The sequence below is a fragment of the Lolium rigidum genome, chromosome 1 (genome assembly GCF_022539505.1).
Source record: "Lolium rigidum isolate FL_2022 chromosome 1, APGP_CSIRO_Lrig_0.1, whole genome shotgun sequence".
NCBI lineage: Eukaryota > Viridiplantae > Streptophyta > Magnoliopsida > Poales > Poaceae > Lolium > Lolium rigidum.
The window spans coordinates 198608277-198630223 of record NC_061508.1 but is presented as its reverse complement, the minus strand read 5'-3'; the positions used below and the strand labels follow the sequence as shown (position 1 = coordinate 198630223).

General features: G+C 47.2%; 1 pseudogene; it reads right to left on the bottom strand.

The window, feature by feature from the left end:
* Positions 1 to 358: 358 nt before the first annotated feature.
* On the bottom strand, positions 359 to 1974 carry LOC124654205 (annotated as a pseudogene).
* Positions 1975 to 21947: the final 19973 nt, after the last annotated feature.

Here is a 21947-nt window from a genome sequence, read left to right as displayed (position 1 = left end):
TTCACATACTTGCCCAATGGCACGTCTTCATCATCCTCATCCACCTCATGTTCACTTCCCGCCTTCAAATAGAACAAGCAATGAATGGACAAGTAAAGCAAGTTGGAACACATGGTTACTGTTGCGATGTAATACCTCATCGGAAACCTCCTCGTCACGGGCAGTAGAGTTGGAGTTGTTCGCATCATCTTGGTCGGAGGGCGATGCGGACCTTGATTGGGACGGCGTCATTATCTCAGGATCACGGCAACCAAGTAGGTTCGACAACCGACGTAGCTTCTGGCCCTGGCGCTGAAAAACCAGCAAATGGTTAAAACATGTGGATATTAAAGATGCAAAGAGCAACTAGAGTATCATTCTATGGACGAACCTTCACAAATTCTCGAAATGAACTCTCGCCCTTCTCACCATGTGGAAATGACTCCAAAGCGGTCTCATGCTCAACTGCTTGCTTCTGGATCTCCGTACGCTGTGATGCAAACAAATGACCTCATCGAAGAGAAATGCAAAAAAGTTCCATAGTGAAAGGACAAACAGAAAGTAAGATATGTTACCACAAAGTTCAGCATTGGAGCAAAATAGGTTTGGCGCCCTTCCCTAACAAGCTTGTTGTACTTGAGGGTGGCAATATCGTCGAATATCGAGGGCTCTTCCAAAATCTCATGCCCATAAGCGTCCGGAAGGATCTGAACACGGGTGTTGTCAAGAAACCAACGGAGGTACTGGTTGAAAGCATCCTCGCTATGTTCTTCATATTGGATTCCTTTCGCTTTCTTCTGTTCCTCCACTCGCATGACGAATTTCTTCACATGCTTCTTATGAATGTTGTGCCAATCCGTCTTCTTGCTCCTCCTCCTGTCAAAGCTGCGAATGGACAAAAACACCGTGCATTGGACTTATGGGATGAAAATATTCACCTGCTCCGGTGTTAAGTTATCAAACTCATTGGTGTAGGTCTGATAGGCCGCTATTGGGTCTCCACTGAACTCGGAGACAATGTCCCACTGATAAGCCCAAGTGGGTCGCCGCAACGGGTTGCCGTGATCATTGTAATTCTTGTAATCGAGAACACGAGGCCTTCCGACAGGGAAGCGCTCCCAGCTCCAAATTGATAGAAGAATCAACGGACCACCAATGCAAGCGTCCTTACCGATCCTGCAACAAGCTTCGTCCAACTACACAAAAAAGGGAACAAATATTAGTCTTCTCCAAAATGGAGATGTAATGTAGAAATGGGTTAGGGTTGATACAAGTGATTACCTGACGGTACAAGAAGGCCAATGCCGCCGAACCCCAACTCCATTTAGTCTCCATTTTGGTTAACGCCTTCAACCAGTGCCACTGAGCGGTATTCCCACTGCAGTCAGGAAATAGAGTTCTCGTGATAACATACCACACATACACACGTGCGTACAGCTTAATCACATCACGGCTGGCTCCCTCCGGGCATGTCTTGAAGTTCTGTGAGATCCAAGTGAAAGTAGCCCCGGCAGAGACCCTTAATTTCTCACCCCTCTTGTTTATAATCTCATCAGGAGCCTTGCCAATAAGGTCAAACATCTTGCCACGCCAGTCTTCACAAGATGTGTCGATACATAGTGGCTTCCCCTCAATGGGGAGTGCAAGTATCATCGACATGTCCCGCAAAGTCACGGTCATCTCACCGGTTCGGAGGTGAAAACTATGCGTCTCCGGTCTCCACCGATCAACAAGAGCGAGTGATGGCGGAAGGGTTCATGCTCGGTGTCCGCCGGGTCACCATATGGATGAATGGAAGTAGACCTAGTGGCTCGATGTACTCCGTGTACCGCTCATCGTATGGCATCTTCTGTAAGGACGAGGCCTCGTGACACCTAAGTCGGAGGGGTCCAAAGACCTACACAAATAGAAGCCTCGTTATTACATATGCATATAGCATTGGAAAACAATATGTACCACTAGGTTTATTTCTATTACCTGCTTCTTCTCGGACATTAAGTACGCACGGTGTCTAGTATCGTAGTGAGGTTCGAGAAGCGACATCCTACACATATGTGAGCAATAGTAACAACATGAGAGCTAATATGTGAGCAAATGTGACAAAATATAATATAATATGTGACCATGTCACTACAAAATCTAGCACACAAGACCCAAACAATATTAACACAAATGCTATTCACATCCTACAAGATTAAAAATGGGTATAAATTTCTAGATATCTTGATGAACTAGGGTTTCCCAAAAGCTATACGTGAGCATTTGACTTCAAAATCTAGGCCACAAAAAAAGTAAACAATAGTCACACCTCTTGTTACCATGCTACAATATTGGTTTCTAGAACTATTGATGAACTAGGTTGCCAAATTTCTACACATTTTCGAATAAAAGAGATGGGGATTGAGAGGGAAAATACCTTGGAGATAGGTGGGGAGCAAGATCCCGGATTGGAGGAGGGAGAGAGGGTGGGTTGGAGGAGGGCCAGAGGGGACAGCAGCCGCCGCCGCCGCCGACGCCGCCGCCTGGTGCCTCCCGCGCCGCCTGGAGCCTCCCGCGACGCCTGAGCCTCCCGAGTCTGGAACCCTAGCGAAAAGGGACGAAGTGGCCGGGTCGGGCGGGCCTGGGCGGCCTTATGCGTGCGCCAGTGCCGCGCCACCGGCGCCGGCGTTGCACGTATACGTGCCGCGCCCTAGCCCGGGGCGTTGCACTACCGCGCACCGGGGCCCGCCAAGCCACGCTGGCACGCCTGCCGCGCCGAGCCGGAGGGCGTGGCACAGCGGACTGCAACGCCGTGGTTGCAGGTGCGGCACGCGAGGGTTAGTTCTGCGAAATAGTTTCGCCGATAGTGTATTTTTGCCATTCCTTTCGCCCAAGGTTATTTTTGTCGAATTTGCCGCTGGCTGGGCTACTTTTGTCAATGCGGCGCGGTTCGTTGGCCCGTCCCAAGGAGCAGTAGTCAAAGATGCGTTGAAAATGTTTACCTCGCCGAGAAGCACATATGCTCCGCATACACACCACTCCTCTGCTTTCCTCGTCTCTCACTCTCTCAGTTTGTCTCTGGAAACAAAACAAATCCATTGAGATCCATTGGACCGCGGACATGTTCTTGACCACGCTCGTCCGTTTGCATCTAGGTGTATTCCTAGTGGGAGGATCCATAATATTTTTTCAATAATTTTTTCATTCAACTGAAATGCATAATGTATAGATAAAATAAGGAAAAACAAGAAGAAACAAGGTCCTAGACTATTTGTCACCCCTCGGGGCGGTTGACGACCCGGCCCCGTCGTTGCCTCACTCCCTCCTCATCAGTTTCTCCGCCGCCCGCCGCTCCATCTTCCACACGGTCGCTAGAGCTCAATGGACCGCCGCGTCCTCCAATAGCCGCAGCTGCAACACCTCGTTGGTGTCATCCCGTGCCTTCTTTAGTGTCTCAAAGGACATGATTAAGACCCTATGCTCCGCCGCCTTCTCCTCCGGGTCAGGCCCGCTCCAGTCGAAGTCATCGTCATCGTCGGACTCCTCCTCTGCGGTCGCCACCTCCCTACGTCGTTGCTGCTCCGCGTCCAACGCCGCGTGCCCCTCGCTCCTCCTCAGCCTCCTACTCTGCAACAGCCATGAACTTCGCGTCCATGGCCATGTCGATGACGTTGTCCACGCTATCTTCGCTCTCGTCATCGGAGCTGTCGGTCGGGGGAGGTAAAGTCAGATGTGGAGGCGGAGTAGCCTAGCCGTCGCCGGCGCTGCTCATCATGGCAAAATGTGGAGGAGAGATGCGGGACGACGCTACGGTAGAGGTTGTGAAGGCTAGGGTTTGTGTGGAGGAGATGATGAGGCAGCCGAGCGTACGCTCCTCTTTATATACGCCGGAGGCAGCCGAGAGGCGTGTCACGCATGGCATCGCCATTAACTTCGTTGGCACAGGTGGGCGGCGGCCGCTCGGCACGCGAGCGATTGCCATTAACGAAGCGCAGGCTGCCAAAGTGATTCCTCTGTGCTAGTACTGGCGCATATGAGAAGACGCATCGACATAGGCCGCTGCCAGGTGGGCCGTGGGAGAAGCGAGTGGTCACATGGCGTGACCGCGCAGATGCATCCGATGCACATATTTGAGCCGCGTTTGCGTCTCCCCGGACAGTCCGGTCACTATGCATCGGACCACCGGGCCTTGGTGCAGACACATTTTTCGACCGCGTGGTCGCGAAGGGTCTGTTTGCGTCGCCCCATTGGAGATGCCCTGAGGAAAAAAAAGTCTGCATATAAGAAGTGGAGGGATATCTAGTGTCACGTTAGCCTTTTTTTTTTTGTTTGTGTTAGATTTTTCACTCAGTTGAAGGAGAGAGAACGAATAAGAAAAGGCACATTTTCTCCATTGCATCATATGCATTTTCTTTATAACATAATTTTCTACTAAAATTTAATTATTATTAGAGATGATAATAAAAAATAATATATTGTACCACTTATATTTCTACCTTGTCTTGATGAAGTGGAGTGTAAAAAGACATGTTTTCTCTACAATTGTACATGCCTTCAGTAAATGATGATGATCTATGCGGGTGCAGGGACCATATGATGTGAGCGATGAGTTTGGGAGTCTATGCGACGCTACGAGGTGTATGGTCGAGATGGCAAGTTTGGAAGCTTCTCCCATGGTTTGCTTTCCAACTGGACATCGGCATCCCCATCCATCACCATTCAGCACCGCGGCCGCTCTGTGTTCGTGGCGCTAGAGTCTGGAGAGCGCAGCTGTATATGTGCAGGTAGCGAGAGGTAGGCGGAACTTTTTGGCCGGGACCGCGACGTGTGCACGCGTTGCACGCACGTAGCTACGTACGCGTAGCTAGCTGTGGGCGGAGCATGTGCAGGCACCGACACCCGTTAAAACTCTGCTTGCTGCATATACTACCGCCGACGTGCATCGGCCGGCCCGACCAGGATCTGCTACCTGCTATATATCCATGGCAGAGCAACGATCGAAGCTGTGTTATGGGACGTCGGCGATCGGCGGGAGTCATCCGCCATTACCCGCAAATAGTATTGCAGTACGTAATATTTTAGAGATTCCCTCACAAATGACTCGCAGTGCTGGATATTGTACAGCTTAGATTTCGCCATCAGAGTATCGCCGGTCGAAAAGTCGATAAAATTAAACTGCAATCATGCATGGATCTAAAAGGTTGCTAGTAGTAGTAGTATTTTTTTTATCAACAAAAGTAAAAGGTTGCTAGTACCACTAGAACTAGGTAGGAGTAGAGCCGTAGTGCACCTAGCCTAGAATCGACCCATTTTCTATCCCAAATCAGTCGACCAACCAAGTGATGTCATTTCACTAGCACGAGTAGTCACCAGTCACGACCATGCATGGACATTGCATTGGACTATATTAACTGGATTATCTCTAGTGCCGGATGCTACCTAGCAAGCTACGTACTCGGACAACCGCATAGCGATAGAAAACACAGTTCTCTGTATTTATACCTAACCCAATGTAACTACGATTTATATTATTGCTTAGGTTGTCATGGTATCAAAGCGGTTCCTGACCTAGCTGCTCACGATCAGTCTCGGCCCCAACTTTCTCCGCGCCTCCTCTCTCAACAACGTCCTTCTCCATCGCGAACACACAGTCGCTCCACATGGCGATCATGTCGTCGCACGCCATGATGACCATGGCGCGGGTTTCACCGACTCGTTGACGGTCTCTATTGTGTCGGACTTTGTGTGTGTCACTGCCTTCGCACATGTTGTCTCCATCGCGTCGGTCCCTCCCAACATGATGGCTGGGGCAATGTTATCCAATACGATCCATCGTCTCCATTGTTTCAGCTTAACATTAAGTTGACCAGCGAGAGCTATATGTTTTTTTTCCTTTTTTTGCCCAGGTTGCCCCTCATCCCCGAAGCTATCCTCTGATGGGGTATGTATATACACTTACATATGTATACATGTTAGGCATATATTATACCTAACCCAACGTAACTATGGTCTGTATAAAGGATATAACGCTTATGTTTTCATGGTATCAGAGCAGTTCCTATCCTAGCTGCTCATGCTTCCGCCACTCTTCCTCTGTTATTGTCCGTCTCAATCCGACGACGATGGCGGCAATGGAACCATCCACCACCTCCGTCTTAGCCCCAACTTTCTATGTGCCTCCTCTATCAACCGTGCCACTCTCCATCACGACCATGTCGTCGCTTACCATGATGACCATGTCGTCCCACGCCGTGATGACCATGTCGTGCTTCACCGACTCGATGACGATCTGTACCGTATCGGCCTTTCTAGTTGTCACCACTCTCGCGCATGAGGTCTCCACCGCGTCGGCCCCTGCCAACATGATGGCCAGGGCAATGTTCTCCAGCGTGGTGGCCCCATCTACCGTCTCCATCGCTTTGGCTATTAACATTAAACTGACTAGCGAGAACTACCTTATGGAGGGCCCAGGTTGCCCCACTTCTCTAAAGCTATCTGCTGATGGGGTATGTTGATAGTTCAACAACATGCCCCCTGATAACATTAGTGTCATGCATGGCAGCAGCATACTCCCGCAGTGCACAGAACTGCCTTTTGAGTCCCTCTAGGTGCAACATGTGCAGTTGCTCCCGGCGGCGGGTTCAGGTCGTCCCACCGCCCCCAGCAACCTATGTACACGCACAGACGAAGACCACACCATCGATCTAAATTACCGCTAGCATCAGAAATAAGAAGAACATGACCGTTCATGGTTGTGTCGTGATATATGTGGTGTGCCTAACAATACTTCCCCAAGGTGCTTCAAAAGGTTCAACCACGACTTTCTCGGCATAGGCAATGATGGTAGCAGTAAGGAGCGGAAATTGATTCCATCGATGCCGCTCATGGTGGACATAGCAGCCCATCGACCTTTCTTGGCGCGACACACCACATCACGATAAGCTCAACATGCTCAAGACGAGGGAAGCCTACCACGACATCGATCAAGTCCATGCAACAAACCGGACAAGTATGCGTATTCATAATACTGGCCATGCACCTCTGCCTACTCCGTCATCTAAACAATTCTATTTGAACCATGTCCTTCCTTCGCGTTCCTGGTGCTACTGCTAATATTTTGTCTATGTGTAAACTTTTACATGGTATTAATGTGCTTATTGAGCTTCACCCTTATGATATTTTTTGTAAAGTATCGGAACACGAGGCCCCGAGGGAACCAATTCCTATGTTGACATGGTAGTCTCAACGAAATTAATGCTCACATTATGAAGCAAGAGCTCAGCAGTGACAAGGTGTCACTGATATGTAGCATAGTCGCCTAGGTGATGAGTGCATTTTGTGTAGTGTTTTCCTTATGTTTTTTTCGTAAGTAGGGTAAGGATTTTGGCATTTCACCGCAGCCGTGTGCAGCTATTCTATTTGTTCCATTAGGATCCCAACAATAAAAAAAAATTGATGAACAATCAAATAAAGAGACCTTTTTTGGCCTAAATATGATTATTGGAAGCAATAAATACCCTCTAAACATATATTCACGCACATGGGGGTCAAGACAAAGAGAAATCATGAAAGTGCAATCACATGGAGTTTAATGGCCATTGGCAAGGTCATGCCCGCCCGTATGGATGAACGTACCAGCTGTCTGTTGTTTTTTCTCATCAAATACTTTTACCTCATGCAATTTGATCACACAGTGAAGATAAAGAGATACCACAGTTCCACGAAACCTCACCTCTGGAAGAGATCTCGAGGGGGAAATAAAGAGGAAACCTACCACCTCTGTTGCTATGACCCTGGAGGTCTTGGAATCAATCTTCATGATTACCATCTTCACCATCATCACCTTCATCCATCTCGTTGTAATTCCAAACCTGGTATGGATATGTTTAACATTCTAGGTTTAGAGGCTACAAATAGAACAAAAATAGATGTAAATTTAGGGGAATGTAGAACTTTTTGATAGGACTTGTTAAAGTGATTGAAGTTCCACCCAAGTTGGTGATTTAGGACTAGTTCATCAAGCCGAGTGTTAAAACTTTTAAATAACCTTTGATAGAATTCTATTTTTAAGAGGATAGAATTATGACTCGTAAATAACCTTTGGTAAAAAAATTTACGCTGATGGGTCTATTGACGCACATTTTTGCTAAAGGATTTAAGCAAGGTAACGGTCTAGAATATGAGGATAATTTTATACATGTCACTAGTGGAGAAGAGGCCTTTGGTCCCAAGCAAATGACCCACTGCTGAACCAAACCGGGTCCAATGCCCCCATTGGACCCGGTTCGTTTCTGCCCAGGACGACCCCACCCGCTGGCGCCTGTCCTGTAGCGGCCTTTGGACCCGGTTTGTCATACAAACCGGGTCCAAAGGGTCCACCCGCAGGCCGCGGCAGGCCGTGTCAGCCTGGGGAACCCTTTAGTCCCGGTTTGTATGACAAACCGGGTCCAAAGACCCCCTCCGGCTATATAACCTTGCCCCTGCCCAAGTGTGAGCCACACTTAGCCATTTTTTCACTATCTTCACAAGAGGGTGTATTGCTCTCCTCTCTTCTTCACATGCACAAGAGGTGTTCGATGAAATGCTTAAGAGGATTTGCCACTTGAGTTTACACAAATCAAGCCACACTTAACTTGCTTTTTTCTTCTTCATCGAGGTTAACAACTTTATCCTTTTCATCTGCAATTGATAAAATGCATGTGTATATATACATCGTGATGTTCCGTAATGGTTTTGACCAGCTTAATTATATCATGCGGATGAATCGGCAATGGATGTACATTGACCGACGGTTTGACGAGTTCATCTGCGGGCCTGGATAATTTTATGGCCGTGGCGGAGGCAAACAAACATGGTGGCTTCATGTATTGTCCATGTGTGGACTCGCAAGAATACCGTAAATTACGCTCGCTCGAGTCTCATTCACAGCCACCTTCACGCGATCCGGTTTCATGCCCGAGTTACTATTGTTGGACCAAGCACGGAGAAAGAGGGGTTATGATGGAAGACAATGAAGAAGAGGAAGAGGATGATGCCGGTTATCCCAATTTCCCCGAATACGATGATACTTGCGGAAGGCAATGAAGACAATGAAGTAGAAGATCAAGAGGCACCAGATGTGCCTGCTCGATGATGATCTTGGCCGGGCCATTGCCGATGCAAGGAGAGAATGTGAAACTGAAAAGGAAAGGTTGGCCTTCGACAAGATGATAGAAGATCACAACAAATTGTTATACCCAACTTGCGAAGATGGCCATAAAAAGCTAGGCAAGCACACCTGGAATTGTTGCAATGGAAGGCAGAGAACGGTGTCACCGACTCAGGATTTGGAAAGTTGCCGACAATAATTAAGAGGAAGCTTCCAAGGGGTAACGAATTGCCCGCCGATACGTACGAAGCGAAGAAGATTGTCTGCCCTCTAGGATTAGATGTGCAAAAGATACATGCATGCATTAATGACCGCATCCTCTACCGCGGTGAGTACGAGAATTTGGATGCATGTCCGGTGTGCACCGCATTGCGGTATAAGATCGGACGAGATGACCCTCGGTGATGTTGAGGGCGAGCGCCCCAGAAGAGGGTTCTCGCCAAGGTTATGTGGTATGCTCCTATAATACCACGGCTGAAACGCTTGTTCGGGAATAAAGAGCACGCTAGGTTGTTGCGATGGCACAAAGAAGACCGTAAGAAAGACGTGATGTTGAGGCACCCTGCCGATGGATCCCAATGGAGAAAAATCGATAGAGAGTTCCCAAACTTTGCACAGGATGCAAGGAACTTAAGGTTTGGTCTAAGTACGGATGGCATGAATCCTTTTGGAGAGCAGGAGCTGCAGCCATAGCACCCGGCCCGTGACTCTTTGTATATATAACCTTCCTCCTTGGTTGTGCATGAAGCGGAAGTTCATTATGATGCCGGTGCTCATACAAGGCCCGAAGCAACCCGGGAACGACATTGATGTGTACCGAAGCCATTAGTCGAAGAACTTCTACAGCTCGTGGTCCCTAGCAGGTGTACGTGTGTGGGACGAGCACAAGCGAGGAGGAATTTGACCTAAGAGCGATGCTTTTCGTAACCATCAATGACCGGCCTGCTCTTGGTAACATTTCGGGACAGTCAAACAAGGGATACAATGCATGCACACACTGTTTACATGAGCTCGAAGGTGATTATTTGGAAAAAGGTCGGAAGGTCGTGTACTCGGGGCATCGTCGATTTCTTAGGATTACCCATCCCGTAAGAAAGAAAGGAAAGCATTACGACGGTGAGGCTGATCACCGGAGGAAGCCTCCCCATCGTGATGGTGTTGATATATTTGGTATGGTCAAGGATCTAGATGTAATATTTGGAAAGGGTCCTGGCGGACGGTCCGATTCCGAATGACGCCGCCGGACACGCGCCCATGTGGAAGAAGAAATCTATTTTTTGGGAGCTAGAATATTGGAAAGTCTTAGAAGTCCGCTCTTCAATCGATGTGATGCACGTGACGAAGAATCTTTGCGTGAACCTGCTAGGCTTTACGGGCGTGTACGGGAAGACAAAAGATACACCGAAGCACGGGAGGACCGAGCAACGTTGGAAAGACCCCAAAAATCTGCATGAGAGAGTTAAAGGACGTCATTTATCCAGCTACGCTCTTACAAAAGCGAGAGAAGGAGATATTTTTTGAATGTCTTAGCAGTATCAAGGTCCCGTCCGGCTTCTCCTCCAATATAAAGGGAATAATAAATATGGAGAAGAAAACATTCCGGAACCCGAAGTCTCATGACTCGTCACGTGATAATGACACGATTGCTTCCGATTGCATTGAGGGGGCTTCTACCGGAAAATGTTCGACTGCCCATTGTGAAGCTATGTGCATTCCTCAATGCAATTTCTCAAAAGGTAATAAACCCAGAAATTCTACCGAGGTTGCGGAATGATGTGGTCCAATGTCTCGTTAGTTTTGAGCTGGTGTTCCCACCATCCTTCTTCAATATTATGACACATCTCCTCGTTCACCTGGTCGATGAGATTTCCATTCTCGGTCCCGTGTTTCTACACAATATGTTCCCCTTCGAGAGGTTCATGGGAGTCTTGAAGAAATATGTTCATAACCGTGCTAGGCCGTAAGGAAGCATCTCCAAGGGCTATGGAACAGAGGAGGTCATTGAATTCTCGTGTTGAATTTATTCCCGACCTTAAGCCGATTGGTGTTCCCGAATCGCGGCATGAAGGGAGACTAAGTGGAAAAGGCACGCTAGGAAGGAAATCAATGATATGTAGGGACGGGATTTCTTTGACTCAAGCACACTACACGGTTCTACAAAGTTCCACCATGGTGGCTCCGTATATCGGTGACCACAAGAACTTTCTACGCTCCCGGAACCCGGGCGGTCGAACGATTGGATTAGACGTGAACACATGTCGACTTTCGGCGGTTGGTTGCAAAAACATCTCCTGAATAACGAAGATATTGAAGATCAGCTGTACTTGCTGGCCCGGACACCATCTTCGACTCGTAGTGACTTTCCAAGGGTACGAGATAAATGGGAATACATTTTACACGATCGCCCAAGATAAAAAGAGCACCAACCAAAACAAGTGGTGTCCGCTTTGATGCAATAATGAATGAAGGCCCAAATGACACATATTATGGTTACATAGAGGATATCTGGGAACTTGAGTATGGACCTTCTTTTAAGGTCCCTTTGTTTAGGTGCAAATGGGTCAACAAAACAGGAGGCGGGGTTCGGGTAGACAAGTTGTATGGAATGACAACGAGTGGATCTCAACAATCTTGGGTATAGAGACGAACCATTCGTCCTAGCCAAGGATGTGGCCCGAGTTTTCTATGTGAAGGATATGTCTAGCAAACCAAGAAAAAGGAAACATAAGGAAACAAATACATCAAACGATGAGCCAAAGCGCCACATAGTTCTTTTTGGAAAAAGAAACATCGTGGGAGTGGAGGACAAGACAGACATGTCGAGAAGATTATAATAAGTTTGATGAAATTCCACCCTTCAGAGTGAACATTGATCCAAGCATCAAGTTAAATGATGAAGATGCTCCATGGTTAAGGCCGAAGAAGATTAAATGATGAAGATGCTCCATGGCACAAATGAGTATCTCAACATGGCAATCAATTTCCCATTTATTTTTGTGTAATCATTTAACTGTATGTAAGATATGAAAAGTGGAGATGTGGTTGGCTTTTTGTACCATATATATAGAGGAGATGTAGTCGTTCACGGGTTTGCAGGGGAAAAATTCCGAGGCGCAGTTTCTTTTTTAGCCCTCCGGATCGAGCACTTCTTCTGTAAAGTCGAGGAAGCGAGGCCCGGCCAAAAAGTTGGATGACGGTGTTAGGCACGACATCACCCACATCGAAAATGATGGTAAACCGATTGCTCCGAGAGAAAGGTGCAAAGGCATTTATAGCTCAATGCGGAGTGCTTGTTCGGGACCACGTCCCGATCACCGTTCGAGAATGGCACAAGCCGAAGGGACTAGTGCTGTCTGCAGAGGAAGAAGGTCAAGGTCTTTATATCGATGATGTAGCCAAAAACAGCATTATGGACAAGCTCATGTCACATTTCAACATAGTACCCGAAGAGGGGGTGACGCTGAAAAGGCCAAGATGGAGCGAGGCCCTCCGCGAGTTTGGCAAGAAGAAGATGGCCGAACTATTCAAGAGCCACAAGAAAAGATTGCGCCGCCTTATCAAGATAAAGAAGACTCCGGACAATGAGAAGGTAAAAACTCAACTGGGACGAATTCGTGAAGTACAGCACGGAGTCGGAAGAATTTAAGAGAAGGTCGGAAATAAATAAGGCAAATGCTGCGTTGAAGCTATATCACCAAATTCGGGTCCAGGTGGATACGGGGCTAACCGTCCTAAGTGGCAGGCAGCTGAGGCGGAACCGACCGATAAAGGGATCGGATTAGGGACACACGGTTAGATCGAACGGTGCAAGGAGTGGTTCTACGGGATTGGGGGAACGTTGGATCCGAGAAACGAGGAAGTGCATCTATAAGAAAGCTCATCCGAAGGTTCCCATTGATGCCCTGGAAAAAGCACATAGGGACGTGGAGGCGGGGTTGTTCCAGCCCGAAAGAGAGAACGATGAGCCGACACGCGCCCTTGGGAACAAAGAACACGGCGGACGAACACGAGGCACGGCGAGGCTCCGTTCCGTGGAAGTATGGCTTTCCCTGCGGAAAGGAAGAGATTTCACGATAAAAGCCATGAGAGGAGGAAGGCAAGGGAAACAGACCGCTCGGCTAACTTAGAGGAGGGTATGAGCACCATGCAAGCCCAATTAAGCATGGTAACCCAAGTACTTACATCTCGGATGGCTCGGGGGCAGGCTGTAGATCCCGCACTTGCTCAATGCCATCGCCCGCTCGCAATCTCAACCACACCGGAAAAGCAGCGTGGCTTCCTCTCGACGAGTGGATAATGATGATGATGATGACCAGGTGGTCGAGCCTCCTCGCTACCCCCGTGGATGATCTCACCGAGAGCCGTCCTTGTGAGCTGCATGTTAAAGTTTTCAACCTATCCTTCAAGGCGGCGGTCGGCATCCTCTTACCTACAAGGTCTTACCATTGCCGTTCGGTCCAAGACGACTTTGTCTGTTGTGATGGTGGATGAAGTGATGAGCGCTTATGAGGGGTTGGTGCTTGAGCACCCTGCAGGTGAAGATGGGGAAATCAAAGAACCGGGAGAAGCCCGTAGAACCACCGTGCAATGGCGGAAGGAGAACATTGTGTTTCCAGGTGAGAAGCCAACAAGCATGCCACCTCCGCCTCCTCCGCCACCCGAGTCTCCTCCGCGTGATGATTCTCCCGTGCGCGATGATGATTCCCCTATCCATGACCAGTCTGCTCCGCGTGAAAATACTCCTCCGCCTCCTCCTCCTCCTCGTCAGGAGACTCCGCCGCCTCCACTTAAGCAAAAGAGGAAGCTGTCCGCGGCACCTCCTACAGCTCCGAAGAGATCATCAACTCCAATGAGGGCACGGACTCCGAGTTGTTACCACATGAGCAGACCGAAGAGCAAAAGGCGTTTCTTGCAAGCTGCGCCGAAGAAGATGTTTATTCCACCGCGAGACGGTGAAGCACTTTGCCGAGACGAGAATGAAGAGACCTGAGCTGAGAGCTGATTATGACCGCTCTCTTGGACAGTCCTCTAGAGCGAGTAAAGAAGCAAAAAAGTCGCACAGCTTGGACAAGCAGGACATTCAGGCCGCACCCCACTTCATCGTGGAGCCATATCATGATCCGGAGACGGCATCGATGATCGAACGGGCGGCTAGAGCTCGGGGAGCATCGGTTGAGTACGAAGATTACTATCCAACGGCTCAAGTGGTAAACACGTATAGATACGGAAAAGATCTCGTCAAACCTGGCGAGCTCGCGCGTCTAGGGACTCGGATGCGAAGGTTGCATGAATGGTACCTGAAAGCCTCGTCGAAGAAGTGAAAGCTACCTCACGGTGTATCTTAGAGATGAGCATTACTTCCGGGGAAGACGAGATAAACATTGAGATAGAAGAACTCGTTTCAGTTATTCAATCAAGACGCCCTCGACAAAGCTGTTATCGGTTGCTACTCGCTCGTAAGTGATTTATTTGTGTAATTAAGTTTGTAGCTCATTCATTTGCACTAACAATTATCCTTATTATATTCTTTGTGTACGCTATACATTTAATTATGCAGAATGAAGAAGCTGGAATACAAAAGAGGCAAGCTCCTACCGCTGGGGTTCATAGACCCAAACACAGTTCATGAAGTTACGGTTCGACGGTACCCCAAGGACACGAGAGGACAACATCGTAATGTTTTTAGAGAAGCAAGCGAGACAAAGAGGATATATTCTTTCCCTACAACTTCAAGTGAGTGTTATATATAACATACATTATGCTTGTGCACCTTCCACTTTATTCTCGTAATCATTGAGCTATGCTTGTGCAGTTTCCACTTTATTCTCCTAATCATTGATCTTCACCTTGGAGTCGTAAACGTCATGGACTCGAAACGTAAAGAATATGCGGAATGGGCGGACATGGCTGCCATCCTCCGGAGGTAGTTTCAATCAATTTCGTATTGGCATCTTCATCTGCTCTAATTCGAAGATATCATCAACTAATCAATTACTCATTTACTCATTATTTTTTGCCGGGCAGGGCTTGGAAACGGTTCATCAATACTGTTCCGGGTGAATGGAAACCGGAGCTTACATTTAGAGATTACCCTGTAAGTAGTACTATATATATAGCTATGTCCGTGAAACTTTATATATGATATTTACTTTCAATACGATGCTTGATTATTAGTTTGATCGAACTATTTTTTCGTAAAGTGTATGAGGCAGGAAAAAGGGAATAACTTATGTGGATACTACGTCCGCACCTTCATGCGTGACATGTCCTGTCCCAAGGGTGGGGATGCCCAAATACACCACACTCGTGTACGATAACAAATTTTCACAATTAATCTTAATTAGTACCATCTATTGTATTGAGTTCCATTCATATATTGATCTCCTTTTTTAAATATAGATGACACGCCTGCGGGACACTCTCATAACAGCGGATCAAATAAAAGCAATTCAAGAGGAAATCGCGGGATTCTTTATTACCGAGGTCCTTACCCCAGGTGGAGAGCACTATCGGAAGATCGTGACGGAGGAGGATATTCGTTCAGGAAGAGTTGTATTGTAAATATGCATGCATTACGTGTACTTGTGTTGACTATGTCGTGTACCGTTGACGATGTCTATATATATTCATGACGATTTTCCGTGGTTTCTTGAATGATATATATATGCATTGCTGAAACTCTGCCGCGGCAAGGGAAACAGATCGTTCTCTGCCGCGGCGAGAAACGCTGGTACAGCCCAAATCTGTGCCGCGGCAGAGAAATAGCAATTCTCCGCCGCGGCGGAGAAACATAGGCCCGGTTCGTACCACGAACCGGGACCAAAGCCCTTCCAGCGCGAGCTCCCTGGTCGCACCACGTGTTGAGGCCTTTAGGCCCGGTTTATCTTTGAACCGGGACTAAAGGGTACCCCCTTTAGTCCCGCCTAGTTGGTCCCGGTTCGGGAACCGGGTCTAAAGGCCCAAATGGACCGGGCCTATTGCCCCGTTTTCCACTAGTGTGTAGTCAAACAAGTGATTGTGCCTCTACCACTCTCTGTTGCTCTGTCACTACAAAAATAATATCTCCCTTACCCGATGGATTTTTTGGACGGCACAAGTCCCTTTGTAAAAGTTTTTTGGTCAGCAGATGGGCATTCCCGATGGCAAGTAAGGGCGAGAAGCATATTTTAGCCTTGGTAGATCTCCTGCTGGTGGATAATTACGCGTCGTTAGTGTCATAACGGACCGGCATTTATTAATGCCACGGTAAGTTAAGACTGGCGTTGTGGATTGGACCTAACATTTACCATGGAGAGACTAGTCAACCTCGTCTCGCTGAGAGATGTGGCCTACCATTTTACCACTGCTAGTTGGCTATAGAATCAAAGAGTGGCATCACTATCTCCCAATACGATGGTAGGGGATCCCCTGACATAGTGTACTCTACCTTTGAGTTCCTAACAAGTGGGGGTCAGTCTCTAGCATTATGGTGTGACGCCGTAGGTACAACATAATTATCGGTCAACAAAAAATCATGCAAGAACGAATCATATTGAAGTAGAATTTTACTTTGTTCGTGAGCATGTATCTCAGAGGCAACTCCAGATTCGGTTCATATCTTGTAAATATCAGGTTGTTGATACCTTCACCAAGCCAAGCGTAATCTCGGTCTTCAGTCGCTCGGTAAGAAAGAGGGAGGGCGATATACTACGTAGTCATACGTATGTATAGATGTTAGATTGATCGTGTTACTAATCTAAGTTACTACCTCTATCGTAGATATATAATAACTTATACATTATTTTATGCATTGTATTATTTATTATGTTCTAGACTCATCTTGTCTTGAGATGTATGATGTTCTGGTAACATAGATCGTTATCACCTCACTCTATTTATTTATTGATCGAAATGTATGGTGTATTGGTGTTACAACTTACCACCTGACTATCATGCCATGACACACGTATATATCTTTCGAATCGAAGCGTGCAATATATCTTTCGAATCGAAGCGTGCAATGCGATGCGATGGCATGGTCGCATGGGCGCGCGATGGAGGGACCATACATACATAGTGAACCTCGCTAGTTTGCTATCATAGAGTAGCTTATGAATCTCCATCGACCATAGTACCATACACACATAGCGACATACATTTCGACGGATGCGCAGGACGACATTAGTGGCCACGAACCAAGGAAAGGTGCCGCTAAGCTAGCTAGCGGCAACATACATGTAGTACAGGGTAAGGAACGAGCAAACGAGCTAGGTGGTCGTACCGGTCGGTCCATCGATCGCGAGTTGAGTGTTATGCGATTTTATGTTCCGTCACGAGTAGCTAGCTAGCTAGCGCTATACACCTGCTAATAATAGATTAATTAAGCTGAAACGGACGGACGGACTGCAACGATCCAACTAGGAGGTCTCTCACTCTCTCTCTGCTTGATCTGACCGACCGGACGGTACTTGACCAAATGGGCCCTGCGTTCCGCCTCAAGATACTAGTCGAGCTAGGTGGTGGATCAATTCGAATCGGTGATATACCAGCTTTCCGGTCTGATTCGGTTGTTTAGCTAGCTAGGGAAACACATCTTTTGTCTGGGAGTTTCAGTTAGATGTTCGCTTTTAGTACTGATCGATCGGAGCAGCCCAATCTCGTCTCGGAACTGCACATGTACTCGATTCGATCGTATCGGACGAGCCAGCAGCTGCCCGCAACAGCAGGCCGGTATGAATGTGAAGCTGGACTAGACTAGATGGTCACGGTCTATCCCGTTGCCATCCATCGGCCAGACGGCGGCCGGCCGGGAATAACACACGGCGCGCGCGACGCGGCCCCTGCTGCGAAAACAGCAACGGCGCAACCAACCTGTCGACGCGCTGCGCTGCGCCTCGCCTCTCCTCGGTCGGCGCTCGCGCGCGCAACGGGACATTCCCGGCGACGAGGACGCGACAACCGCCACAAGGAATTAAACCCACGTTTCGTCCGTTTTTTCTTCCCCTAGGTAACACGGGAGCTTTGGAGCATCTACACTCGCGTACACCAAATGATATTAGGCAGAAGCCGTCGGATCAGTTGTTTGGAGGACACCACTACGTGGCGCCGCGTTTGGAGCAAGGCCATTTATCCAGTCATGTTCTTCAAACATGTCGCCAAACATATTCATTAATTTATGGTTTTTGCAATATCTAGTTTTTGAACACACAACCAATTTAAACAGACAAATAAATAAAATTTACATACTTGTAAATGATAATAGAATATATAACAAATGAAATAATGTAAAGTTCAACTTGATGACTTTCGCACATTTAATCAAGCCACGAGATGTTAGACGCGTCGCGAAAAGAGAGGCACGAGGGGAGGCACCTGCGAATTATGTGAGCTGGGACGCTGGCAGGTGGTAAGAGCATCTCCACCGGCGCGCCTCATAATGGTGAGAGCAGGGTACCTGACAATTGCGAAACGCTGCTGAAGCACCCCAAAAGCACGTTCAACATTCTTGCGTGCTGCTTCCTGGCATGTTGCAACATAAGTTTCGATCTCGTTTGCTGGAGAGGGAATTGTCTTCAAAAATGTAGCATACATCGGGTAGATACCATCAGCTAGATAGTACCCCTTGTTGTATGCGTGGCCGTTTACCTCAAAGTTCACGACAGGAGCTTGTCCCTCAGCTAGCCTGGCAAACACCGGAGAGCGTTGCAACACGTTGATATCATTGTTTGTTCATGTCATGCCAAAAAATGCATGCCAAATCCAAAGGTCCTGGTCTGCCACCGCCTCAACAATGACACTCCACTCACCAGTATGCCCCTTGTAGATCCCCTGTCAAGCAAAAGGGCAATTCTTCCAGCCCCAATGCATATAGTCAATGCTTCCGAGCATCCAGGAAACCCTCTTGCTGTATTTTTTGCAGGATCCGAGTCGTATCATCTTCTCTTGGTGCTCTCAAATAGTCTTTAGAAAACAACATTATGACGGCTCGGCAAAACCTGTAGAGAGTCTCTGTACATGTCGACTCTACCATCAGTAGGTAGTCATTGGGTGTATCTGGAGGAGCTCTGTATGCAAGACAGCGCATTGCAGCAGTGCACTTCTGAATTGAGGTGAAACCCCATAAACCTGTGCAATATTGCTTGGCAATGAAGTACTTGTCGTAATCCCTAGCGCCGAAATTCCTTCGAAGAATGAGTCGCGTCGTCGTTGAAGTAGTCGGCGTCAAGCAGCATTGCGCCGGCTTGACGATACCGGTTGATGTTCCTCCTCTTGCCTGGCTTTGAGCCGCCGCACCGAGGCACAACGAAGAAAGGCTGGTGAACGCGCAACATGCTCGTCAGAATCAGCTGCTGCTGTTGCCGCCGGATAGCCTTTGCGTTCTGCTCCTCCGTGAACAGCTACACCATCATCTCGTCGTCGCTGTCTGATGTCTACGCACGGTTCTATTCCTGTAGACAGTGTTGGGCCTCCAAGAGCAGAGGTTTGTAGAACAGCAGCAAGTTTCCCTTAAGTGAATCACCCAAGGTTTATCGAACTCAGGGAGGTAGAGGTCGGAGATATTCCTCTCAAGCAACCCTGCAATTAAGATACAAGAAGTCTCTTGTGTCCCCAACACACCTAATACACTTGTCAGATGTATAGGTGCACTAGTTCGGCGAAGAGATAGTGAAATACAAGTGATATAGATGAATATGAGTGGTAATAACAATCTGAAATAAATATGGCAGCAAGTGAACATGTAGCAGAACTTGTTGGAAACGGTGCCAGAAAATAGCTTGCTGGCGTGGGAGGCAATTCTCTGTGGTGTAACTTTTCTATTCGGAAACAAGGCCTAGGGATCCTACTTTCACTAGTGGACACTCTCAACAATGATCACATAAATAAATAACTTCTCTTCCTTTGTGCTACATACACTCTTTTGTTGGATAACAAACACCATTCATTGTGTAGGCTACAAGAGCTCCCTCAAGCCGGAGTTAACAAGCGCCACAACATTCGGTGTTCATATTTAAGTAACCTCTAGAGCATAATAGACCGTTGCAATTTAGACCGAGTACTAACATAGCATACACATTGTCACATTTAAGCTATGAAAGTGGGAATAGATCACATCAATACTATCATAGTAATAGTTAACTCCATAATCTACAAGAGATCACAATCATAACCTACGCCAAGAACTACATGATGCACACACCGTCACCTTTACATCATGAAGGAGGAATAGACTACTTTAATAACATCACTAGAGTAGCACATAGATTAATAGTGATACAAAGCTCATCATATGGATCTCAATTATGCAAGGCAATTCATGAGATCATTGTATTGGGGTACATGAGAGAGAGATTAACCACATAGCTACCGGTAGAGCCCTCAGCCTCGAGGGAGAACTACTCCCTCCTCATCATAGGAGACAGCAGCGGCGATGAAGATGGCGGTGATGTCGATGGAGATGCCTTCCGGGGGCAATTCCCCGTCCCGGCGGCGTGCCGGAACAGAGTCTTCTGTCCCCCGAACTTGGCTTCGCGATGGCGGCGGCTGCGTAACTTTTCTCGTCCCGTGGCTTATTCTCTTAGGGTTTTCGCGACGGAGGCTTTATATAGGCGGAAGGGCAGCCTCGGAGGAGTCCTGGTGGGGCCACACCATAGGGGGACACGCCCCCCCTTGGCCGCGCCGCCTTGTGGGGTGGGCCCCCCTGGCTCCCCTCTTGCCCCTCTTCGGTGCTCTGGAAGCTTCCGGGAAAAATAAGATACTGGGCGTTGATTTCGTCCAATTCCGAGAATATTTCCTTTGTAGGATTTCTGAAACCAAAAACAGCAGAAAACAGGAACTGGGACTTCGGCATCTTGTTAATAGGTTAGTTCTGGAAAATGCATCAAAACGATATAAAGTATAAATAAAACATGTAGGTATTGTCATAAAACTAGCATGGAACATAAGAAATTATAGATACGTTGGAGACATATCAAGCATCCCCAAGCTTAGTTCCTACTCGCCCTCGAGTAGGTAAACGATAACAAGGATAATTTCTTAAGTGACATGCTACCAACATGATCTTGATCAATACTATTGTAAAGCATATGAGATGAATGAAGTGATTCAAAGCAATGGTAAAGATAATGACTAAACATATGATCATATAGCAAAGACTTTTCATGAATAGTACTTTCAAGACAAGCATCAATAAGACTTGCATAAGAGTTAACTCATAAAGCAATAGATTCAAAGTAGAAGGCATTGAAGCAACACAAAAGATGATTAAGTTTCAGCAATTGCTTTCAACTTGTAACATGTATATCTCATGGATAGTTGTCAACATAAAGCAATATAACGAGTGCAATAAGTAAACATGTAAGAATCAATGCACACAGTTGACACAAGTGTTTGCTTCTAAGATAGAAGGAAATAGGTAAACTGACTCAACATAAAGTAGAAGAATGGCCCTTGGCAGAGGGAAGCATGGATTACTATTTTTGTGCTAGAGCTTTTATTTTAAAAAAACATAGAAACAATTTTGTCAACGGTAGTAATAATTCATATGTGTTATGTATAAGACATCCTATAAGTTGCAAGCCTCATGCATAGAATACCAATAGTGCTCGCACCTTGTCCTAATTAGCTTGGATTTACATGGATTATCATTGCATAACATATGTTTCAACCAAGTGTCACAAAGGGGTACCTCTATGCCGGCTGTACAAAGGTCTAAGGAGAAAGTTCGCATTGGATTTCTCGCTTTTGATTATTCTCAACTTAGACATCCATACCGGGACAACATAGAAAACGAGATAACGAGACTCCTCTTTAATGCATAAGCATTCAACAACGAGATAATATTCTCATAAGAGGTTGAGGATTA